General features: G+C 44.1%; 1 protein-coding gene across 1 annotated transcript in view; it reads left to right on the top strand.

Annotated features, from left to right (window-relative positions):
• CHST11 (carbohydrate sulfotransferase 11) overlaps positions 1-23,772 on the top strand; it is a 175,521-nt gene that overhangs the window by 124,729 nt on the left and 27,020 nt on the right. The gene's annotated exons all lie outside the window — the stretch shown is intronic.

The raw sequence follows: 23,772 nt of genomic DNA, 5'->3' as shown, positions 1-23,772 counted from the left end.
ACTGCCTTTGGAAAAGCGCAGCAATCTGGTCCTTCTGGTTTCATGTGGATTGGCATGGTAACAAGCATCATTTCTCCCTTTACTACCTCCCTCCCCCCCCAACTTAAACTTTATGTCTGCTATAAAATGTTGTTTGAGAGATGCTGTCACATCCCTGGCATGATGATATATCGCAGTAGTAACACAATAGGGATTGTAAGTGTCTGGAGCAGGGGAGAGATCTTGGGAGCAAATCCAGAGGTGAAACCAATGGAAGATTTATTTTGCTCCCGTGCTTGCTTGCTGTCTGGGAGAAGGCTCTGCTGCAGCACCACTGAATCACTCCTTATAGCCAAGTTTTATATTAATAGCTGGCTTGAGTCAAGCTTAGCACAAGCAAGCACTTTATTTCCTTCTGTCTGAGACACACATTAACCTTGTTCTTCTTTCATATTATAGGGTCAGCCCCCATTTATCCAAACAGCCCAGAAGCTCCACTCTGGAGGTCAGGACTGCAGCAAGCCCTTGCACCCCTTCCCTGTCCTGTGCTGCTGCAACCTCTTTGCTGCCTACTGCTGCACGGGCTCGTTTTGCCCATGTGCGCTGAAGGGACATCTCTTCTCTCCGTTGGTGGAAGCTGGAGGTTGAGATCGTGTCCTGTTTTCCCAGAGGCAGCTGTTGGCTGATGGGGCTTCTGCTTCTACTGGCATCCAGAGGCATGGCAGGAAGGAGGGACCATCTCCCCCAAAATTCATCCTCAGTCCAGCCCCATCCTCAGGTGCCACCCTGGCGTGAGGAAGGGTGGGATGGATTCTGTCTTTATCCAGTGTCATACCTTGTGTGCTGGATGCGATCTTTCAAAGGGTGGTAACAGGAAAGTGATTTTGCCTCTGCTGAGGCTCTCTGAGAGTGAGTGAAAATACATAGGTTGTCACTTGCTCCCTTAAACTCTTAGCGCATTCCCAAGGGCCACACTTCCCGACCATCGTTGGCTTCCCAGTAATAAAAAAATTAATGAGTTGTATGATTTAAAAACAAAACACCTAAAGATGTGTTTCCCGTTTAGTTGTTAAGTCTGAGGATGTGCTTTTCACATCTGTGTGACTGCAAGCATCAGGGAAGTGTCCTGCTTTCCCCCACCTTGGGTGGTTGATGAGAGTCTCATTTAGGTATGTCATCTAGGTGGTCTAATCCCTTCTCCCAGCCACTAAGGCTGTAAGAACATACTGGTATAATGAAGCTTGCTGTATAATCGGAGCAGCTGGCAGCAAGTTATTGCCAGATCCTGGGTCTTCAAAATGCAGTCTGTGTTTGAAAAACTGAAATTAATTCAAAACAAAATTTTCTTGAACTTCAAGAGCACATATAAACCAGCTCTGACAGAACCATTGGTCCTTTGTAAATTGAATTCTTGGAGGTTCACATAGCTCTAGAGGTTGAATTACAACCAGTACATCTCTCATGCACAGTCCAACTTTGACAAAACCGGTACGTTCATAAAGGCTGGTTAGGGTTTGGGTTTTTTTCTTCTGTTCTTATTTTTGTCTGGATTGGCTGCAGGAAGGAGTGACCATTTTGAAATGGATGAAAGTCTGAGTAATTCCTAAGATCCCAAACACAATCTGCAAACATCAGTGAAATCAGTGAAGCAGCACAAGTTCTGCCCAATGCACAGGGAAGTCTACAACAGGTTTGCTCATCCAGACCTCGATTATACAATTTTACCAGCAAAAATGGACACCTCCACAGACTTAGATTGTGCAGACTGTGCAGGCTGCATAGCACTATCAGCCCCTTAATAGGCTGGAAACTGTTTTGCAGTGGGACATTGGAGCATGACTGCTCTGCAAGAGGGCTTGGAGCTAAACTCCCCGGAGCAGTCTTTGGCTGGTCATTTGGATTGAAACAAATGACACATTGAAATTACCCCTCCCTGCTCCTGCAAGATTTCAGGCAGTCTTGCTTTTATTTTTGTTTGTTTGTTTATTCGTGTATTTAAAAGAGGAAGGTATTTCAGTGCTCATGAAAAGCCAGTACGCAGCAGGACTGAGAACAGCCTGAAATGATGCTGGCAAGTGCCGGGCAGTTCCCTCACCCTGCCAAAGCACCCCAGGCTTTCCTGACAATAGTCCTATTCCTCTCCCGTGCCCCTCCAGAGCAATGCTTGAAAATTGCACCTCTGTGTTGATTTCTTGTTGTTGTTTTTTAAATATATAGTATGTATGTGTTTTAGTCTTTATTAGCCACCATTAAAAAGTAAATGAAACAAGAAACAACAAATGAAGCTTTTATTTCAAGCAGAGCTGGGTTAAACAAATGATCAGTCCTTCAGCTGGAGGAGTGAATATAGCGGTTACAAAAAGCAGACCAGAAAACATACAGAACTGCTTTAGAAAAAGAAAAAAAAAAAAAAAAGCCCGAGACAGCGGGAAACAAAGAGTTATTCAGTTGATCAAGTGATAGACGCAAATGAGGGGGACAAGGGGTGCAAGACCTTGTGAAGAACAGCATTTCATTTTAAAATCCCCAGCTTAAGCCTGTTCATTGGAAGGGAGTTTATATTGAAAAAGACAGGATATATTACTGTGCCTATCAGCAGTGACAGGGCATAAAGAGCAGCAGTGTTTGATCAGGCTTTCACAGGTAATGTAATGTTTCCACTAGGAATTAAGCATAAAACTTTTTTAGGTTTTATAAGGGGTGGGGGGGGGGGAGAGACTTGTAACAAACAATAGTTTAGTGGATGGTTGCAGCTCAAAACAGCACACTAAAAAGATACATCATAGTGTTATTGCTTTATAGAGGTAAGACAAACTCCCCATCTGTGCATAGGTCTGTTATGATCTGTGCCAATGTGCAGCAGCCCAGGACATAAGGCTGTAATAATTTTTAAAGCTTGAAAGACAAGTGTAAATGTTTGAATGAAAACCATAGGAATGGTATTATTAATACGACTCCATAGTTTGCATTAGTGTGCCCAAATGAAGGTGAGGGCATACGCCGTACACATTGAGGATGAGGAGCCGTCTCTCCCTGTGGGTTATATCTGCTAGAGGCAAATATCAAGTCAATGACGGGTTGGCTTCAACGTTTCACAGATTTTAGAGTTGGTGGACACCCTTCAAACCAAAACTTCTTCTCCAGTGCAGATTTCATGATAGCAGACTGAGCTGAGTGACATGCAGGAGAGGAGGAACCCTGAGCCCATCCCTGCCATCGACTCCTTCCCTGCCTGCAGATTAGCAAACGGCCAAACCGCGTGGCTTAGCCTCTCTCAAGGTTTTGCTAAGCAGCAGTTATCCCTTGAGATAACCAAGCTAGCTCTCAAAGGGCTGAACAAAGTCCAGGAGTCATATTATGACCTGCAAGATAATTGGGATAAGATTGTTGCACAGGTGTCACTGTTTCTAGTGTCTGGGTTGCCAGTGTAGGCATCTCTGCATGGTACTGTGTTGTATTATGAAGAGGCCAGCCATAATGTCTCTACAGATCCTGGAGGTGGAGACATGCTAGGGGATATGGCCTTTCTAAAACTGGATTTGGATATCCACAATCATCCCTCCCTGCACTGGGAATCTTAGCCCTTAGGATCCAGCTGGTTCCCCATGGGAGTTTCTACTTGAGCACAAGAGGGTGCACAGAGCATCTTCTCCTTCTGCCCTGACCGTCACAAGCCACAAAGTGCATCTCAACACCATGGTTTTAGATCTATAAGGGAACAGCAGAAGCCAAAAGCATGGTGACCGCAGAAAAATAGCCTCCGCCTCAAACATGGATGGTAACATCCAGCTGTAGTAGTTCAGAGAAGAGATGTGAGGACCAAGGAAGAAAAGCCAGGAGAACCTGGCTGCTTTGGGTTTTGTTTTTTTCCGTGATTGCTAAGCTGGCTTCTGGATCACCAGAAGTGTTTTCTGGCACTTATACGTTAAACTTTCTAAGTTTAATGCTGAATTATTTGAGCTGGCATTTGACTTCCCACTGAAGTATTTTTAAAGAATTTCTTTGGCTAATCAAAATCATATGCTAAAAAAAAAGAAAAAAGCTAAAATACACAATGAAGGCTGGAGGATGGAACTGCAGACCAGCATAGAGCGAAATCCAACAAACTGCATTTAAGCTTGGGTTTAGGCACATAAATAGTAATACTGACTTCAGCTGAGCTGTTGTCATGATGACAGCTCAAAATTCTGCCCCAAAATAAGTCCTTAGCAACCCTTATAATTACGAGGTACAAGTTATGTTTCTTTAGAAGACTCAACTTGCATTTCTCTGCCTTTTTAAATAAGGTGCAGGCTATTTCTTTTCTAGTCTAAAAAAGACCAGCGTATTTCCCTTAGGTATGTCCCTACTTTCCTCTCTAAAGATTTCCATTTATAGTTTTTGAAATATTGGCAAGTATGCAGAAGATGTAGGCTGTGCTATTGCAAAACTCAGCACATGTCAGCACCAAGCAATTGCCATACAGGAACCTTAAATTAGAATTATAACTGGCTTGGTAGTAGTTGAGCTGAATACTTTATTTCTTCAGCTGGTTGGCCAGTCCAGCAAAATAACAGAAAATGTATCTGAGGTGAACAAAAGAAAGGGGTTTCCCAATTGAAATGAAATCCAAAATGAAGGGGGTTTAATTATTTTTTTGTTCCTCAGCCCAAGCTGAACTATTTTTTATGGAACAGAAAAATAATTTTTTGCATGTTGGTTTTCTTTCTCCCACCAGTGACTTTACAATGTTTTTATTGATTAAACGTTTTGACTTCTTACCCACTAAAAATATGCCCTTTTGATTGAAATAGTTTGTTGAATTTGTGGACAGATTTGTTTGGCCTGAGGTATATTTTTAAGGAACAAGAGTTGCTGTGGGAAATTTGCTAGCATTTCTACAGTCCTTTCTGCTTCCCTGGACACTAGTTATTTGTTTCCACTTTAAATTGTTTTCTCTCAGGAGAAGATGTAGATGATTCAAGTCTTTTTTAATACAATAATTATAATTTTATGCAATGAGCAAAATGATTTGGTGTGTCGCTATGTTCAGGTGCTTATATTCTCATACATATTGCTGGACTGGCTGGGTCCTGGCATTACCTTCTGGACTCACCATCTATAAAATCAGGCCAAGTTTCGATCAGATTGTCTTAGGGCTGTTAAGATTTCCAACCTGTGCTATCATATGATGAACCTGCAATACTTTAGGCACTCATTTATTTAGATTAGAAACTTTAGCACGGCAGCATATCCCCATCACCGACAGGAAAAGTTGATACTCTGATACCTGGTGTTTCAATGAGTCGTTCTCATCTGTACAGGCTACAAACGAAGGCTGCAGTACGAGCAGGTACATAATAGCAGCTCTCAGAAAAGGTAATTTTTTGAAATGCCTATTTGTTACTGCTTCCACAACTTGAAAGCAGAATGAAGGCATTCAATTTAGTATGAAAATAAAACCTAACAAGAGGTGCTCCAAGTATGAAAGTGTGGCAGGTAAAAGAACTGTTTGGGAGCAGTGACATTATCCTAGTTTCTTGCTTTACTACAGCTTGCCTAGACATAACTTAAGGTTGAAAAGTGCTTGTTTTTCTTCTTCTAGAATATAAAATGTCTAACAGAAGTGGAAGACAGAATTTTTGTGAGAAGCGTTGTCTTGTTTTCAGCGCTGGTTCAATGTAGACCTATTGTCATGTGTCAGACAGAGTCTTGGGTATTTCATTAGCTTCTTGGTCAATAAATACAGTTTTGGTATGAAGAATGTGTGACATTATATACCTGTCGTGGTTTAACCCCAGCCGGCAATTCAGCCCCACACAGCTGTTCGCTCACTCCTCCCTGCTGGGATGGGGGAGAGAATTGGAAGGGTAAAAGTGAGAAAACACGTGGGTTGAGATAAAAACAGTTTAATAGGTAAAGCAAAAGCCGTGCACACAAGCAAAGCAAACCAAGGAATTCATCCACCACTTCCCACGGGCAGTCAGGTGCTCAGCCATCTCCAGGACAGCAGGGCTCCATCACACTAACGGTGACTTGGGAAGACAAACGCCATCGCTCTGAATGAACCCTTCCTTCTTCTTCCCCCTAGTTTTATTGCTGAGCACGATGTCATATGGTGTGGAATACCCCTTGGGTCAGTCGGGGTCAGCTGTCCCGGCTGCGTCCCCTCCCGACTCCTTGTGCCCCCCCAGCCTCCTCGCTGCTGGGGTGGGGTGAGGAGCAGAAAAGCCCTTGGCTCTATGTGAGCGCTGCTCAGCAGTAACAAAAACATCCCTGTATTACCAACACTGTTTCCAGCACAATTCCAAAACACAGTCCCATACCAGCTACTATGAAGAAAATTTAACTCTACCCCAGCCAAAACCAGCACAATAGCCTACATTTCAAAGAAATGTTTTAGCTGTTCAGGAAGCAGCAGATACTTTATTCTTTGACTTCTTAATAGAGCTCCATAATCTGCTCAAGTTCTTCTCCCTCACTTGTAACTATGGTTATTTAAGAAAAACAAGCTTTATGCAATTTGATATAAAACCTGTGCCAGGGTAATAGGTGGATAATTCACTGGTGTTTTAAATTTGAGAGCAAAACTAGTATTTTCCGAATTCCGATTTCCATGAGTTAGGTGTCTGGTATCCTGAGACCGTGGCTCTGAGCAAAGGATGACGTTACTGTGAAGGGCTTGACGAGAGCTGCGGGGACGAGGTAAGAGGCTTGGGAGCGATCCCAAATCCTGCCCGAGGACGGCTGCCAGGATGGCCGCTGGGATGGCCAGCACACAAGGATGGTGTCTTTGCCAAGAGAAAGGTCCCGAGACCCATGGGACTCGGGAACTGTTTTCAGACCCCGAAAGCAGACCATGGTTTCAGACAATAATATTATTCAGCAATGCGAATAGGAAGTTTTTCCTGCCTTTTTACAGATCCGTGCCTCCACTGCATGTGGTGCTGCATGGCAAAACAAGCGATGTTTGGCCAGGTACTTAACCTGCTCAGTACTGGTTTTGTTTCATGACAACCCCATGGTGCTGTAGAGATGTTATGATTCAGAGGCTGAAGTATGTCCAGATATAAAAAACCCCATGGAGGGCCCTCAGGGTGCCACCAGCACCGATGCGTGGGGCTTGCACCGTGCCTTCTCAGAGGTTTCAGCAGTGCTAAGCGCACCGTTTGTGCCTGGCCGAGAGTCACACGGATGCTTTCCTCAGCAGACCTGGCTGAACGCGTGCAACGTGTGTTGTGTGCCTGGGTATCTCTATTTGCTTGTCTTGTGGCAGTGCTTTGGGGGTTGTCACCCTGGCTGTGGGATCACATGCCCTCCAAACCATTCCTCGACCCTTCGGATCTTAGAAACCTGTGGTTTTGTTGTAATGTAGAGATTTTATCTTCATTTCATGTGGGAATGGAGGATTATACTGAAATAATTGTACCAATTCAACATCTCGTGTGAATGCAGTTACGCTTAGTAGGTATAGGATCTATTTAACTTTATAGCAGTAGGAGCAGAGGGCTCATTTGGATCTCGTATCTGCATGTGCATAATCAGCTCCTGCTTGTAGGCTGCCTGATTAGGCATGATCTTGAGTCATTACTATGTCCATTTAGGGCTTCTGAATTGAAACTCCATGGACATGCGTGGCAATCTCAGTCCTGTGTATTTATTCACTGGATAAATATATATTTAAACTCTCCAAATGCAGAATGTGGTGTGGTGGGGACACTTAGCAGCACTTGCTCCGCAGGCTGCCTTCCCAATGCTCCTCTCCATCCACAGTGGCACGGAGCAGCCCCTGGGACAAGCTGGTCGTCGCGTGGTTGGGCTGATGGGACAAGGTGAGCAGGAGCATCCCGGTGAGAGGGATACCTGCTGCTGGGCAGCAGCTGCCCTACTGCCGTGGTGCGATGGGGGAAAGGCTGAGATTTGGGAAGCTGCCAGAAATGGCTGAGGCACAGGCAAAGGAGGCTGCTGCAACCACCAGCTCCAGCCTTGGAGAAAACTGGGTCTTCAGCCTCCCTCCAACTGTCCCCGCTTCTCTCCCTTCCCCATCCTCAGCCTGTTTTTCCGTGTGCTGAAAATGTGTTTGCTCTTCCTTTTGTCTCTACCAGTGGTTGTTGGGGGAGAGAGGCTGGTATTTTGGTTTTAGTTCCTCCAGGAGCTCAGTCCTCATTGATACTTGCCCAGTCTGAGCTGTTAAAGCAGAGACGTTTTGAGCTGAGTGCAGAATGTCTACTGGGGGAAAAACAGAGCTGGTTGGTTTTGCTTTAAAAATAAAATAAAGGTCCCGCTAAAATTCACCCATGGGCCAAGGAACAAACATGATAAATTGCAGCCCAGAGGGTAATTCTTCTGGAAAGGTAAAATCATCTAAAAATAGCACCTTAGAATGAAAGTGCTTCATTGACAATAACTACAGTGTTGCTACGGTGATGCTGGAAAAAAATGATCGTTGATACTTAGACTGCCACAGAACTGCTCCCCCGCCCTCCCATGGCATGAATCAACCGCTAGTATTAAAATTACGGACAAATTTTGTGTTATATTTCAATTTTTTTTCTTGCCTGAGTGCTTTTCTGTTCTATTGCACATCCTGCAGACAAATGAAACACCATCAGAGGAAGGCATTGAAACGAAGTTTATTGGTCAGCTTGGTGTGATCTATCTATGTCTTGTCTCAGTTGCAACTTGATGCTATTTCTTTTTATCAGAGCAGCTTGCTTCAAGAGCAGGGAGCCCATGGTCTGAATGAGACCCAAAGATAATAGCTTGATGGGACTGCTCACAGCTTTTTTTTTTTTGCCTGCAGCAAGTAAAAGACATAGCACTGGTGAAATCCAGAGCCTTTTGTTTCAACAAGTTCAAGTTAAACACCTCCCAAGGTACACGCTATCCTGCTTTGTGAGGATTATGAGAGATGAGAAAGCTGAAACTTCAAATTTCTTTTAAGGAAACATAGTCTGGCAACAAAGTGTTTTTCTTTCAGCGTACATATCAACAACAGAAAAGCTGGGTAATACGCTTTTGATATACTCAGCCCATTCAGGCTCAATCTGGGGGATCTGAAATGTAACACGGCTTCAAAACATTTGTGGCTCTGCAGAGAGTACATTTGCAGGCCAGTAAAGCTTCACAATCTTTTGTGTAGCAGCTGAAACCTACTTAACCGTCTGCCTTAGGTAAAACTGGTAAATGGCTCTGTTTATACAGCAGCTGCATCTCAAATGGGATCCGTACAGCTGGCGGCAGACCAATTGCAATGTAGATGATACTTTAATTTCCCCATCAAATGCTGTCTGTAATTTGTGGGGCTTTCCTTAGACAAGCAAAGCGATATTAAAACACACAGCGGGTACTGTATGATATTTTCTGCCTTCCTTGAAGAGCCTGGAGTATGCCAGTACACTGTAGACAATGTTGTATGAATGTGAAAGAAAAATACATCCCTGTGTTCTTAAAATTAAGTTTAATTTCTAGCTGCATATAGAGTGCTTGTCTTTGACTTTCTCCATGTTGATGTTGGGCTAGAGCCATCAGTATGCAAAAAATCGCTTCTATACGGCACCTACCCTTACCTAAAGAAGATACAGCATCAAAGTCAGTCTCATGGGTTCAAGAAATTATATAATTAGATTTCCAGAGGATTTGTAGCCCTCTGAAGCTAGGAATTGAATTTTATGAAGGGCAATTTTAAGAGTGGTTGACTGGCAGTGTGGGAGGATGGAGGGTTAGATGGCAAAGGAGCGTGGTTTTATTAACTGGCTTTCTCTGTCTTTGCTCCAGGACAATTACTGGGCCAAATTGCATCGAATTCAGAGGGGATGGAGGCATCTGAGACTTTGTCATGTTACATAATCTTTTTAAACAGTGACTCAAACTCTGGCGTTGCTAGCTGGAAGGTTTAGTGCTCTCCTTTGTAGCTGGTATACCAGCAGTGAGGAGGAATAAGAAAGTGCAGGAAAGGAGGCTAGGTTTAGTTTTTCATGCTGTACGCGGGAAGATAATGGTGAGTTCTCATCCTGATGAGGTGCTGAGTGAAAGGATTCAGTTCACAAGAGCATTACAGGAAACGTGTAAAGAATTTCATAATGCTTTCCTCCACGTGTTTATATATAGCATATTGCTTTTGTTCAGTTTTGCACAGTATGAAAGGCTGTGTTTAGAAGGTATTGTGATGAAGGTTTAAAGTGATGCTGATCCATGCTCGTTGAAAATAATAAAAGACTCCTCTGACTTCGGCAAGCTTCAGATCAGGCTTACAAGGCAGGAAGCTCAGCCACAAGATCTCCCTCACACATCCTAATGCTCTGACACAGATTGCCCCAGCCGATAGTGCTGGTAACGGAGGGCAGAATTTGCACTTCTGAATGTCATTCGATGCAGATCTGCTTTGCTGCCTGTGGGTACATGGAGGGAAACAGTATGTCAGGAGAGAGCAAAATTTAGCACAGCTGCCAAGATGGGATGCAGAAGCTGGGAGCCGTAGCGTTCTGTCCAAGGAAGTGGTTTCCTCTTCTGACAGGGTCTGAAATTCAGTGGGAGCCTTGCACAGAGCAAGGATGCTGCCAGGCACCTACTGGGTGGCAGGGTGTCTCTTTGAGAGGCAGCTTCTCCCAGCCACTGCTGAGGTCCTGTTGGTCTGCACAGACCCTGATTTGGGAAGGGGGAAAGCATGTCCATCACTCTCATGTGCTGCACTTGCTTTGATTACAGCCTTCTTCATAGCTCTGAAATGGAATTGGATCGATAGCTTTGAGAACTGAAAAACAGCATTTTAAAGGGCCGTTAATTCTTGAAGAGCGGATCACTTGCACAAAGATATAAAGGTGTCTGCCATGGTGGACCAAACGACATCCTCCATGTCGAAACTGGACAGATTATGAAACTGCAGGTTTGCTGGCCCTTGTGAGTACTTCAAAAGAAAGGTCACAGTGGAAACTTTTTTCCTAACTGGAAGCTTAACTCCTCTTGGAGGTCTTGCTGGCGGGAGGTAACATTTACATGCTGGTGGAGTCAGATTCCTGAACCAGCTTCAGGTGGGGTTAACCAATCCAGCTCATTATTTGCAATTCATTTTACAGAGTCTGTCTTTTTAGTGTATAGGTAATATAAGATGGTCTGTCATTTTACAAAGAGGCCACAGTTACAGTCTCCTGGAATCATTGTCTTAATGTGGGTTAGAGTTGCTGAATAATTTGCGTGTGTGTGAAAAAGAGATTCTACAAAGAAATCATCTGACCTTTCTGTTCTGGAGAAAGCACATGCTTAAGGAAGAGTAGATATCTAGGATTTGCTTATTTTACCTCGGGCAGAGCAGTCAGTCTGAATACATGCTGTGTAATGTTAGATCCCTTGGGGATCCCTTCGAAGTATGTTAAACACCATCAACATATTTCTCCTCCTTCCTTTAATGACTTACTGACTTTTATCAATGTATATCATTCCTTTCTCTTCTCCTTTGATGATAAGTGAATTTGCTTAGCAAATGCCTGCCCTATGATGGCCTCTTAGCTCACCTTACTGGGCTTTGAAACTAAACATTTGCTCAAAAATTTGTAAAAGCTACTGTGGTGTTAGCTCAAAGCTTTAAAAGCTTCGCCCATCCTTGGATGAATATGTCTGAAGGAAAAGTGACTGATAGAGGGCTTGATCTGTGATTGCCTACAGGAAATGGGCAACAGAGACCCTTTGTGAATACAAGCCACTGAAGAGTTAACTCAGCTTTCACAGGAGTACAGGCAGAGTATTTTTCTAAATAGAGCTAGAGGCTAAAAACAGGATCAGATACTTGAAGGGAAGATAGGAAATGGCATGTGAAATTCATTTCTCCATGGAAGGCTAGCACACAATCTGTGTCCTCTTTTAAGACCCAGAGAAGTCCGTTTTTTTCTAGTAGGCTGCCTCTTCTGAGAGTTTTTCTCTCTTTCGTAGACTCGGTGATTGGAGCTCTTACAAAAGCACATGCATATACATATGAAACACTTGCCTGACACAGAGCCGTGTGCGCACCCCGAAGTCCCAGTGTGGAGTCATGGTTTTAGAACAAAGAGCAAAGACCCCGTTGCCTGCAGTGGGTCGTGTCAGTACGTGCTCCGCCAAAACACGTCCCCAGCCTAGCTTGAGAGGCACCCTGAGCTCTCCCACCTTCTTCAAAGCAGCGCCTGGGCATGGAGCAGCCCTGGTGTGGGCAGGGGAACAGAAGCGAAATGGGTGAACGTTCAGTACCTTTCACCAGGGACGATGGATCTCAGCCTTAGGGAACGTGCATACCTCCATTTCTGCGTCTACATTATTCTCCCCTCTCTTTACTCTTTAGTTATTTCAGATAATGGCAGGTTGTGGGCAAGTGGGGGACAATAAGGGCATGACTTAGCATTCCCCTGCCCTGAGGTTGATGGGCTTCTTCCCTCGAAAGACCCTCACAGGCCCTGTGTTTCTGTCTCTCTTCCTGCAGTAATTACCATGGCTGATGTTGAGGGCCTGTAATATTCAGTGCATAAATTGCTGTGGCAGAATCATTGCATTTTATATCCACTGGGATTAAACTAATCTGTAGTGTTGTGCTGAGAGCTTAAAAAGTAAGAGGGACCCTTTCATATATTTCAACATCATTTAGTAGAGGTCATCCAAAACTTGTTTCTGAATCTTGCTCTATACTCTTAGAAGATACTGACCGTGAAGCATTGATCGACGGTACATTCATGTGACGTACTGTGCTTGTACTGCGGTTAGCAGAGATTGAGGAATGTGTAAACAGATGTCCTTGAGAATGATCTCAGCCTTGGCCTGAAAAACAGTGACCTCTCATAAAGTGAGATGTGGTTCTGTTAATTGCCGCTCTTTTAACAGCTCCAGCCGCTGCAATAGATAATTCCCAGGTGTGTGAAATATCATCCTTGTGTCTTGTGTTTCTGCAACTGAATTAGTGTAACAGAGAGCTTCGAGTGGGCTGCAGACTGAGATTTTATCTTCTCCGCAGCATCAACTCAGATGATTTCTGAGTCCTTGACCACATGCAAAACCTGCCCTTCTGGATGTAGTGATGCTTAGGAGGTGGGGCAGCAGGCTCATCTGGCAATATATTCAGATACTCCTTTGCTTCCAGATACTTACCGGTCCTCCCTGTAGCAAGGGTCCTGCAAGGACCATCTCCCTCTCAAGCAATGATATTCTCCTCATATTGCCTCTTCTGCTATTTATAGTGTGTCCAGAAAGACAAACAGGACCTTACTCTGTTGACTGCTAAAAAGCTACTTTGGGAAGCCCAGGAGATTAGGTGCTTTTCCCCTACAAGGCTTTGCTATGTCTGGTGCTCCGTGTGATGTACCCGTGAGGATGTACTATCTCAAGTTTTGCAGGATGGCCACTCAAAACCAGCTTCAGCTGAGCAAGGCAGCCAATCACCTGACTTAACTCAGCAGCAGAGACTTATCTTTAGTGATCAAAGCCAGTGCAGAGTGTTTTGTTGTCTTGAATGTGGCTCTTGCTTAATAAGAACACTGAGTAGGACTATAGATATATCTCCGGCTTTCAGTTGTAGCTTTGTATTTCTATGTAAATCTCTGTAAATCTTACGCTCTGGCTGAGATCCTGACAATTCGATAAAGCTACAAGCACCCTCACGGACAAGACAGAATAGTTTTGCTCTGATCCTTCTTTGGTGTATATATGTCTTTTTTTAGCTGATTGCACCAACAGCAGAGGCCGTCTGCCCTCTTGGGTTAGGCTTTAGCTCTGGGTTTGGTGTCGTCCCGGTACCACGGTATCAGCCTCCCCTAAGTTCCAAGAGATATAATGGTCTCCTGGTATCGGTCTGCCAGAGGTGAACTTTATCTGAAAGGAGTCTCCCTTGAGCAGTAACTTATTTCCTACAGTTGAGCTATATCTGGGAACATGTTGATCTTGATTTGACTGACAGGTCTGTGAGTCAGTTTTGTGAGTTCAGCTTCGGAAATAATTGTGTTTCATTCCAAGAATAAGAGCTCTGTTGTTGCTCATGACACTAGACCTGCTGTCCCCACTCAGGTAGTTGACCAAAATAGTCAGCATCCTGAAGATCATGCATTTCTGAGCCTACATTATTGTTCTTGCAGAAGGAAAACCTCTTTGTGTTCCATAAGAATTTAGTGTGTTTGCATGTGTTCGTGTTCGTAGAGTGCTTAAGGGGATTAGCAAAAGATCTTTTATCATGGGTAGCTGGCTGAAGGAGATACTTCTAGGAAGTAACTGTCTCCTTAATCTTTGTCATTTTCCTTATATTGACACTTCCCAATTTATTTTTTTTCCCAACTAATTTAATTTACAACAATTTTCTTAGCACATCTGAGGATGAGTCCGTTTTCTCTTTGGAGCCTCTCCTGTTGCCTTAACACAAATGCTTCCTTGACTCTTCTTGGTTCCATTGCTATTAAAAGTCATGGTCATCACAAACTTTAAGTTAAACAGGGCTGCATGCAAGAATGCATGAAAAAAAGTCAGTCTCTCAGAACTTAGGAAAGAGTAGAATTAAAGATGCCTGGTAACCTTAACACAGTCCCTCTGGGTGTTATAAAACAGACTTTGATTGTGCAGTTATATGTGGCTCAAGAGCTTTTCTAACTTGAGCCAAACTAACGCGTAGCTCAGGACGATAGCCAATGTGGCACGGGCTTCAGCTTTCCTTCCTTGTTGCTCCCAACATCCTTTCTTTCCGCAAGAGGTGTGAGCCCGTTCTACATGTAGGAGCATTTCCTACCACGCCTGTGGTGTTCCCGGTAGGTTATAAGGGGAGGTTTCCTCCCAGGATGCACTTTCGCAGACATTAGACAGCAAATACAGAAAGCAGCATATGGCATTATAATTCCTTTCTTGTCTACCATGTAGGCAATACGGCCTGTAATTAAAGCATGGTGCAAACCTAACATTTTTGGGAGAGCTGTAGCTAACTGTCTCAGTAACTGAAGGACAACTCCATACTTATCCATCCCTAGCATTATTTTTCAGAGCCTAGAAACAGGCTTTCTTTGAAGCAAAATTTTAAGGACACAAGTTGGCTAGCCTTAAATCCATCTGAAATGTCGATTTGTTAGAGGCTAATGCTTGTGTATGAAGGATGGGAATGCTTGGTCTGCAGAAGTTACGAGAAGACCTGATTTTGCTGTCACATGTTACCGATGTGGAATGGACGTTGTGTGTGGAGGAGGTAGGCAATATGACTGCTCTCAGCCGTGCCTCGTGGCAGATCCACTGCTGGAGACGGGCAGGGTCGGCGGCTAGCAGGACGTTTGGCACAGGAGAAGGGTAGTCAGATGGTGCTGGCTTTCCTTACTCTCGCATCTGGCTGTCAAAAAACACTCCATAAAGGAGCAATAAAATACATGGACTATTGCCCACGTATGTGATTGCTGCAGTATCAGAGGATGCTGTTTTCTGTTTGCTCATGGGAGTGAATGTGGTTGTACATATCGCAGTGTAGGAAAAGCTGGTCTCCTGCACCACGGTCTGGAGCTAAAGCCATGATGAACCTGACCAAACCAGAATACTTGTTGTTGTCCTGAACTTCGGTTGACTTAAGTGATTAATTCCACTGACTTTTATCACCTCAAGCAAGCCCCTCTCAAACACATCAGCAACCAGTTTCAATAAAACTTCCTCAAGGAAGGTGCATCCTTCACAAATATGCAATTCTCCATCCCCACTGCCTAGTTTGGGAAGATGGGAGCTGTGAATTTGTATTTAGTATCTCAGTCTCCATCTCCATCTCCAATTTGTGGTGACACTTTGGATGACAAAGCTTTCCTCAGTCATTTCTTCAGCTTTTAAAGGGAGTAGCAATAGAGGAAGGTGGTAGTCTAGGAGCTACCACTTTTTATGTGACATCAAGTGGCACATACCACATGGCAAGATTCTCTGGAATCACACATTTGCCCTCAAACTGTGGGGATAATTGCATTCTCGTGTGTTGAGAAACTGTAGCAGTCATGTAAAGAGATGATGATGATTTTGTAAGGGCTTCAAAGATTCTTAGCACATTACGAGGGATTAAGTAACTTTTTCTATTACTTTTTGTAGCTATTTCTTAAAAAGCAGAAGGCACAGTTCTGCAAAGTGGCAGAACAGCTGCTTGATTTTCACAACAACTAAGCATAGGCTTAATGTTAAACGCACACTGAAGTGCATAGCTGCATCAAGATAATGAGCTAAGTTGGAGTCTGATATTTTCTCAAAAATGCATGTAAATAAGAAGACCTTTAATGCATGATCTGTTCAGGTCACTAATTAAATCAGCTGAGTGCCACTTCTTGGATGTGTGCTCTGAAGTAGACAGTGCCTGTAATGTCCATCCATACAAACAGCTCCCTTCTCTCTCCTGAATGAAAGGAGAAGCTTATTTCAGCTTACAGGGTGATGCCAGTTGGAGTGCTGAATGTCTAAAATGGGTCTGTGTTACTGGCTGTGTCTCTGATTTGCTTCTAAATCAGTTGTGATGAGAAGAATTTACCTTTATGAAAAAGACTAAATGAAAATCTGCAATTGCGCTTTGTAAGGGAGATTGAAAAGGAAGCCCCAAATAGCCCAGGACTGCATCTCTCCGTGTAATGGTCAGGATAAAATGGGTATTTAGTATTTAATTTGGGGGGATATGCTGGTAGCAGTGAAAGAGCTTTATGTTTAGACTTGGTATAATCTGCTAAATGATAATTTCCAGTAAGGAAAAAGTATAGCCATGCAGAATTCAGCAGGATTTGTTGTTGTTGTTGTTGTTTCCGTGATTGTTTTTGTTGCCAAAAGTCCAGTTGGATCAGGAACATTCTACACACACTACTGTACCAGACTCAGAGTACGGTAATATACATGGAGTTGTTGGGGGTTTTTTTAAGCTTTACCCAGTGGATTTCTAATTCTCTTGTTAACTAAAGTGAGAAGAATTTCTCTGAGGCTGCAGAGCTGCTTCAGCGCGGGGCAAACACTGCTCCTTTCCCTGTAGGGAGAGGAGGACCCCGCGCAGGCGTAACGTGGTGATGGGCAAGGGAAGGTCAGATGGCGGGGTAGGAGGTTGGCACCATCTGATACAGAGCTCAGCTCCTTGGGGCTCCTGGCAGGAGGTTTCGAAGGGGTGGAGGAATGTTCCTGGGTTCACTGGCCGTATCCTGAGCTTCTCCGGAGCCTGGCAGAAGGCACCGCTCACCCTCCACACGTGCCAGCAGCCACCCAGGGTGCTGACAGAGGCTGCCGGCGCTGCAGGATCGCCGTGCCGGCGCTGCAGGATCGCCGTGCCGGCGCTGCAGGATCGCCGTGCCGGCCCAGCAGCCTTGCGGCTGGAGGTGGAGGCCTCTTGGCAGGGCTCAGTAAGATGCCTTGTCACGGGATGCAGGGTTCCACCCTCTCCAAATCCCATGGCACTCTTCAGTGGAATGATGGATGATCCATCCTCAGGGGACCCACCAAACCCACAAACAATGAATAAGCCGTTACAGTGAAGCACAGAAGAGCAGCGGGTCAGGTCCTTTTTAGCTTTCTATAAGGAAACTTTAAAGCTATGATCCAGGTTCTGGTGGTATTCACTGAATTTGCTGCGCTTTGGATGCTGTACATTGCAGTTTCTCAAACTTACCGTGCCGATGCCCGGCATTTCGTCCAGCCCACTAAAGGACGATGCAGTGTGGCGGGCAGTGGTAACGCCGAGCTGTAAAGAGCATTCAGAAGGCAGTCAGCAAGCACTGCATTGCCGTCACGAACTGCTAGAGATGAGCCTCCGAGTCATCGGATGGTTGTTAAAATAAGGAGAGATGACAGAGGAGCACGAGCCAGATCGGCGGCTCCTGTGGAGCCTTAGTCTGTGCATCGGGTGTCCGACGCTTCCTCCCCAGGAGTGGGGGTTAGGTAACAAGGATGGTGCTGTTGATATCCCATCCGGATGCCTATATGAGGGAGGTCATGCATGTTGCATGAGAAGTCTAGTTCAGATAAGGTATCATTACAGCAGGCTGTTGCCACAGTGTGAAACAGGCTCTCGACTACCATGAAACAGGTTTCTTTGTAAAGGTTTAGCATCTAAAGCCCAATATTACAATGGCATCCAAGTGAGTAAATGTAGGACTGTATCTAGCATGAAGGCTTACCTGCACTGAACTAATTACAGGATCAATATTAAAACATGAATCACGGTTTTGTGAGATTTGTATCAAGAGTAAAGAAATAAATCAAACAGCGTGGAGTTTTTAATCTTCTAAATGCTGGGAAAATGCATATTGTTCTCCATGTCAAGCAGTAGTAGCAATTGCCAACTGCATTTTGTAGGAGAGGAAGACTGTGGCTAAGGGTTAACGTTCCTTGCCCAGAGATGCAAAAGGAGTTGGTCAAAGCAGCATTATTCCCAAGTACATTTTTTTTTTTTAAATTAAAATCCTGGTTTTCTCCTGAAATGTGCATACCATCTGTCCTTTCTGACATTGGTGGGAGGCAGCCAATATGGGAGACTTTCCTTTTCCACCAGCAGCATTGGGGTGCACTCCATCCCAGTGCCTGGATGGAAACAGGGAGGGTGCTTCTAGGTTGTCAGTTCTGCTCATTTGGTTTCTTTACCTTTGTGCTCACATGGTTGCCCTTACTTTTGTTTCATTTATTTATTTGCCTTTAACTGTCCATATTATGGTGGCTTCTGCCATCTAGTCCTTGGCATCATCCCATGTGGCATCTCCTGCTGGAGAACCTTACCCTGGGATCTCTTCCTGCATAGGTTCTCCAAAAACCTGTGGTGGGGCACAAAAAAAAGCTGATTTCACTTGTTTAACTTCTCACAGTGCATATTTAGCAGACAGTGAGTCACATGCTCCATGTACCTTCAGAAAACTGCCTTCTAGGAGATGTTGCATAAGGACCTCTTTCAAGAAGCTTCATGAGAACTTCTGAAGCTCAGCATGTCAGACAGTGCAGAGGGCTTAACACTGACTCTCAACACTAACTCTGGCATGACTGGGGCTTTGCTCTCCAGCAGTGCCCAGTCCTGGCCTCATTCTCACAAAAATTCAGGATTATATTTGCATTATTGTCGAAAGCACCCCCAGAATGAGTATGCTTCCTTGTGAGACTAAAAGATGGTAGTGAACACTTTGTGCTTGGAGTATCCAAGGGGGAAGTCAGGTAAGAGGACGGCATTTAGAAAAGTGGACGTTACTTAATGATTCTAATGATACTAGTGGGGTCTCAGTTGTCTGGTCCCCTCTGAGCAGGACTGCTTGTTGGAAGGGTTTTGCACATGTATTTTGGACTTCTGTGCGTGTATCAATTTGCTTCTAATTGCATACACAAAAGCTATGACATTGAAGTTACTGGCATTATTGGCTAAACGAGAGCTAATTAAAAGGGACGTAAGATACTAATTTTTCAGGCTGAAAAGGAAAGATTGGGGTGGAGGGATGTCCCTAAAGCAATGCTATTTTATCTAATGCCAGCTATGTGAAATGTATCCAAAAAGCATTGATTTTTCTATTGGAGGTCATACTTCATTCACCTCATTTACCTAAGTATTCTTAAAGGCAAAGACTTGGTAAATTGACTTTGGATAATGAACCACTGGGATTTGCAAGCTATGGTATGCCAGGGTTAACTGGCTGGAACTGGGGAAGTATCTCCATCCTGCTTCTGCGACTCCCCTGTCATCATTCATAGCAGTGTAATTGGCACTGACTTGCAACCTGGATTACTCATGTTGGTCTATAAATCATGCTGCTCCTATACTCAATTCCTCACCGGTCTTCCAAGAATACCTCCCAAACTCCTCCTGCACCCACTTCCTCAGCTGCTGAAATACCTGGGCATAGCAGTGGAAACCACTCATACATTCCTGCTGCTGAAAGTTCCTCCCAGGACCACTGGGGAAACTTGCTAGATGGAGAGAGGTTATCACAGCCTAAAGGCAACCTTCAACTTGAGTTATTGTGAGACTAAATTAATATTTTTTTGTGCGTGAGGAAGGTTTATGTGTAGTCAGCTAAAGTCTTTGAGCCCTTTCTCTGCAGGTTCCGTGGGCCAGCCACACTGCAGATCGTTTCATCGCTAATCCTAATGACTTGCCAAGAGCACTGTTTGCATTATGCTTTGTGAATATTGCTTTGGGCAAATAACTCCACCATACCAGAAAATTTAGTGCATTAGAATGCATGAGATTTATAAAGGTTTTGATGAAAAGGTTAAAATGATGGGCAACATCACCTATTTTTCTTGGTGAAAACCCAAAGACCAAAAAGGCTTTTAAACTCAAATGTGTAACAGTATAAATCAAAACATTTTGCTTTTTAGAGCAGAGAGAGCAAAAACCTTGGGATTTAACAGCAGGCAAGGAGAGCCAGGCTCCGCTCTCTGGCCCAGAGACGAACTGCCGTGGCACAGATTGCTTCCCTGCAGCTCACCCCCCCTCGCCTCCAGACCGGGACGGCCGTATCCAAACCGTCCAGATGGCCCAGGTCAGGGCAAACCCCTGAACCGTGCCCAAGGACTGTCTGGGAGAGGGGCTGCACGGCACTGACCGTGGGGATGGACGATGCAGACCAGCGCTCAGGTGCAGGGATGAGTCCATCCAGCCCGATCGGTATAGAGAGTAACTTTGGACTTGAATTGCTTTCAGCTGAAAAAGGCTGGCATGTTAATGCACTGAATTAGGTAGCTTCATCAAGTGGTCTCAGTATTTAACCCATTTTACTATGACTGCACAGTGTATGACGTATTAATGGTAAAGTAACCCTTCCACCACTACCTTGGAAGAAAGAGCAGGGCAGGACAAACCTTTCCAATTACCCCAAGTCTTGCTATGCTGTTGGATCGTTTTGATCTAAGAAACTCATCCTGTCAGCCAGCTGAGAGCATAGGGGTAATAACAAGCAGATCACGAAGGGGTGTTCGATGTAGCTGCTAAATGGATGAAACCTAACATGGAGTCACAGTTACAAGAGGTGAAGCACAGTGAAGGTCTGTTTTAATTACAGCAGTCAAATACGGTGGTAATGGACAACCTTATAAATCTCTCTTAGAGTTAGGTTTTTCATTATGTTTTTAATGAAATACTGATTACCCTGTACTAACTGACATGAGCCCTGAGCAGACAGAAGCAAATGAAAACAATCTGGCAACTGGCTGCTACCATGCATTGGTATTTCCAGTACTTCCTCACTCATTGAACGCAGGCTGGTGGGACGCCAGGGATGAAGCGAGGTGGTGGCAATTTTATAGGGTCTGTTCCGTGGATTTCACTAGTTAAGGTGTTTGCCAGCTTTTTCCTTTCTTCCTCTTCTATTTGCAAATTAATTGAGTTCATTTCTAGTACCTACTTCACTTATATTTTTGTTCGCTGACTTGTCTGGGCGAGCAATGGTTTTAGGCAGCCAAGTAAAATAGAGTTGTCCTCAAGTCAACTGTTGGTGAATAGATTTTGTATCTGGCTTGGTGGGGTTTCATGAGAGTTTTTCAATTCAGTTCCTGTTTATGTCTATAGGAGTTCTCTGCTTGCTTCCAGGAACAGGATTTTGTACAAACTTAACATTTTTGTTTAAGATAATCAGTATATTGTGTTTATGGTATATCTATGGATGAAATGCAAGTACTGGATGAAATATTTCTATCTAATTCTGAGGGTAGGCACCTGACAGCTTTAGCAAGATTGACCTCTCAATAGGACCCCTAGTCCTTAGGATTGACTGTCAATTAAGTGGTTGCTTTGGTTTTAAGTGAAGATTTTCATTCTAGGCACATAAGCCCAAGTTTCATCTTGAATCATCTTAACCTGACTTTCAGAAAGTCAGGTTAAAAGCCTAGTGCTTGCTGAAAATTAAGCTACTTAATTTATCTAAAGTTGATATTTGATGGTTTGTTACCCACTTTATAATATATAGGCCATTATCTCTTGCAGTGTAAACACTGTGGAAAATGTCACATTTAATAAAAACTGTGACCTCATTCTCAGCCTTATTTTAAATGAGTTTCATTATTTTACTCAATATATTATTTATTCATGTATTCAAATATATTTATTCAGTGAAGGCAGAGATATTTTGATTAATTCAAAGACTAAATGCTCTGTACGTCTCACGCAAATTGCCAAAAAAAAAAAAAAAAAGAAAGGTAAAACTCTCTTTGTACTCCGAGGGCTAAATGCATCATCAGAATGTAATGAATGCTGCTGCTTGTGCGCAGTCGAGTGAGGATTCATGTTATCAGGAATCTCTCTCTGTGGCTTTTATTATTATAGCAAAAATAAAATTCAGCACATGGGTTATATATCTGTTCGATGTTTATTTACAGACCCCATTTAAATGGGAAGTAGAGTAAGTGGTCAGATGAGCCATGCCAGTTACTCAGTTAGGTTTTGCAGGATGACTCCTGTATATCTGTGCTATTATTTTTATAATTCTACCAGCTTTGCCTTTCTCAACTGAAATTTAATAATTAAAAAAACCCAACCTGCAAAGCAAGAGGGGTGGGATTTTCAAAAGGCACTTGCCATTATGTTAATTAATTTCCCACTGAAGTGGGGACTTAATCTTACTGACCTGACTTTGGTGGGAGCAGAGCTCAGGCCGATACTCAGCACTGTTAAACACGCAGAGCAACAATGTGTTTTAAAGTTTGCACAGCTTGACAGTATGTCCAGGCTCCAGGAGTTTGAGCAGGCTAAGACACTAAAGGGGCTTTGGACCAGGTCTGTTATTTTCGACTAAAATCACTCATAGAATTTCCATAGACTCGATTTAGCTTAGGAAAAAAAGCCTGGTGAATTTGGTTTCTCTTGGGTTTAATACATATTTAGGGCAATAGATGTACTTTCTGTCCTCTTAGTGCTGCGGCTGAGAGTCAACCCAAAGCAGGGCATTCGCTGGCCCCTTTCCACGGGTCCCACACAGAAACCCGATTTGCCGTGACCGACCTCGGCGTGCCCAGCCGGGTCTGGTGACGAGAGTGACGACGAGGTTGTAGCAACCGTGGGCTCTTCTCCAGCTCGTGCGCAGTCGAGCCAGGGTCAAGGTCTGGATGCCCAGGGGCCAGGAAACCTTATTTTGTACCACCCCTTGTCCATCCCGTGGTTCCCGACTGAAAGGGAGAAGCTGGTATTGCACTGCAGAGGAATTTTGTTAGGTGGTTCCCCGCGTGGTGGACCAGACGTACCTACCACGTCTGTGGGACGTACTGTGGATACTTCCACACAGCCTGCTGTAACGCAGGTTGCCGTGCGCGTCTCTGGTGTCTGCCCGAAAGGCTGGCAATTTTGATCAGCCCGTCTTCGTGGATGCGGCTGGAAAAGGATCCAAGGTAGTGGAAAACCAGTGCCTCTTTGCTATGCAGTGTTGCGCAGAAGGACTGTCAGTGTCACGGGCCAGGCGTTTTCCTGAGCGTCTTCCAGAAAACAGCCTTTCCAACTGCAGGGCAAAAATTTCGCTCTCAGATCTCTGTACCCATTTTTCTCATGTTGGATTCGGTCCCCAGGAGGGACTTCATTGACATTAACTGATCCTCTGTGCATTATGGATCTGAAAGCAGAAATTTTGTGCTCAGATTGCCAGACTCTCTGCAGACAAAAAGATGACAGCCTGCTGCAACCTTGTACAAATCGCTGGTGGAAATGGGGTTTTTTGTTCTGGTTCTCCATAGATCAGCCCTTAAGCACCAGTCTGAGGGTTCCCACATCCTTGCGTGCGGCACCAGGCAATATTCTATCTTGTAGCAATTTTGTACTACAATATAGAAATTAATGTAATTATGTAATACGGGAATTTCCAGCAGAGGTGCCTGTTCCCCTCACCTATGATAAGGCGTCCCTAGTCGTACCATTTTACAGACACGCTGTAGTTC

Source organism: Aquila chrysaetos, chromosome 17 (genome assembly GCF_900496995.4).
Source record: "Aquila chrysaetos chrysaetos chromosome 17, bAquChr1.4, whole genome shotgun sequence".
In the NCBI taxonomy this organism is placed as follows: domain Eukaryota; kingdom Metazoa; phylum Chordata; class Aves; order Accipitriformes; family Accipitridae; genus Aquila; species Aquila chrysaetos.
Note: the sequence above shows the minus strand (reverse complement) of the source record. Positions and strands in the feature narration are given on the sequence as shown.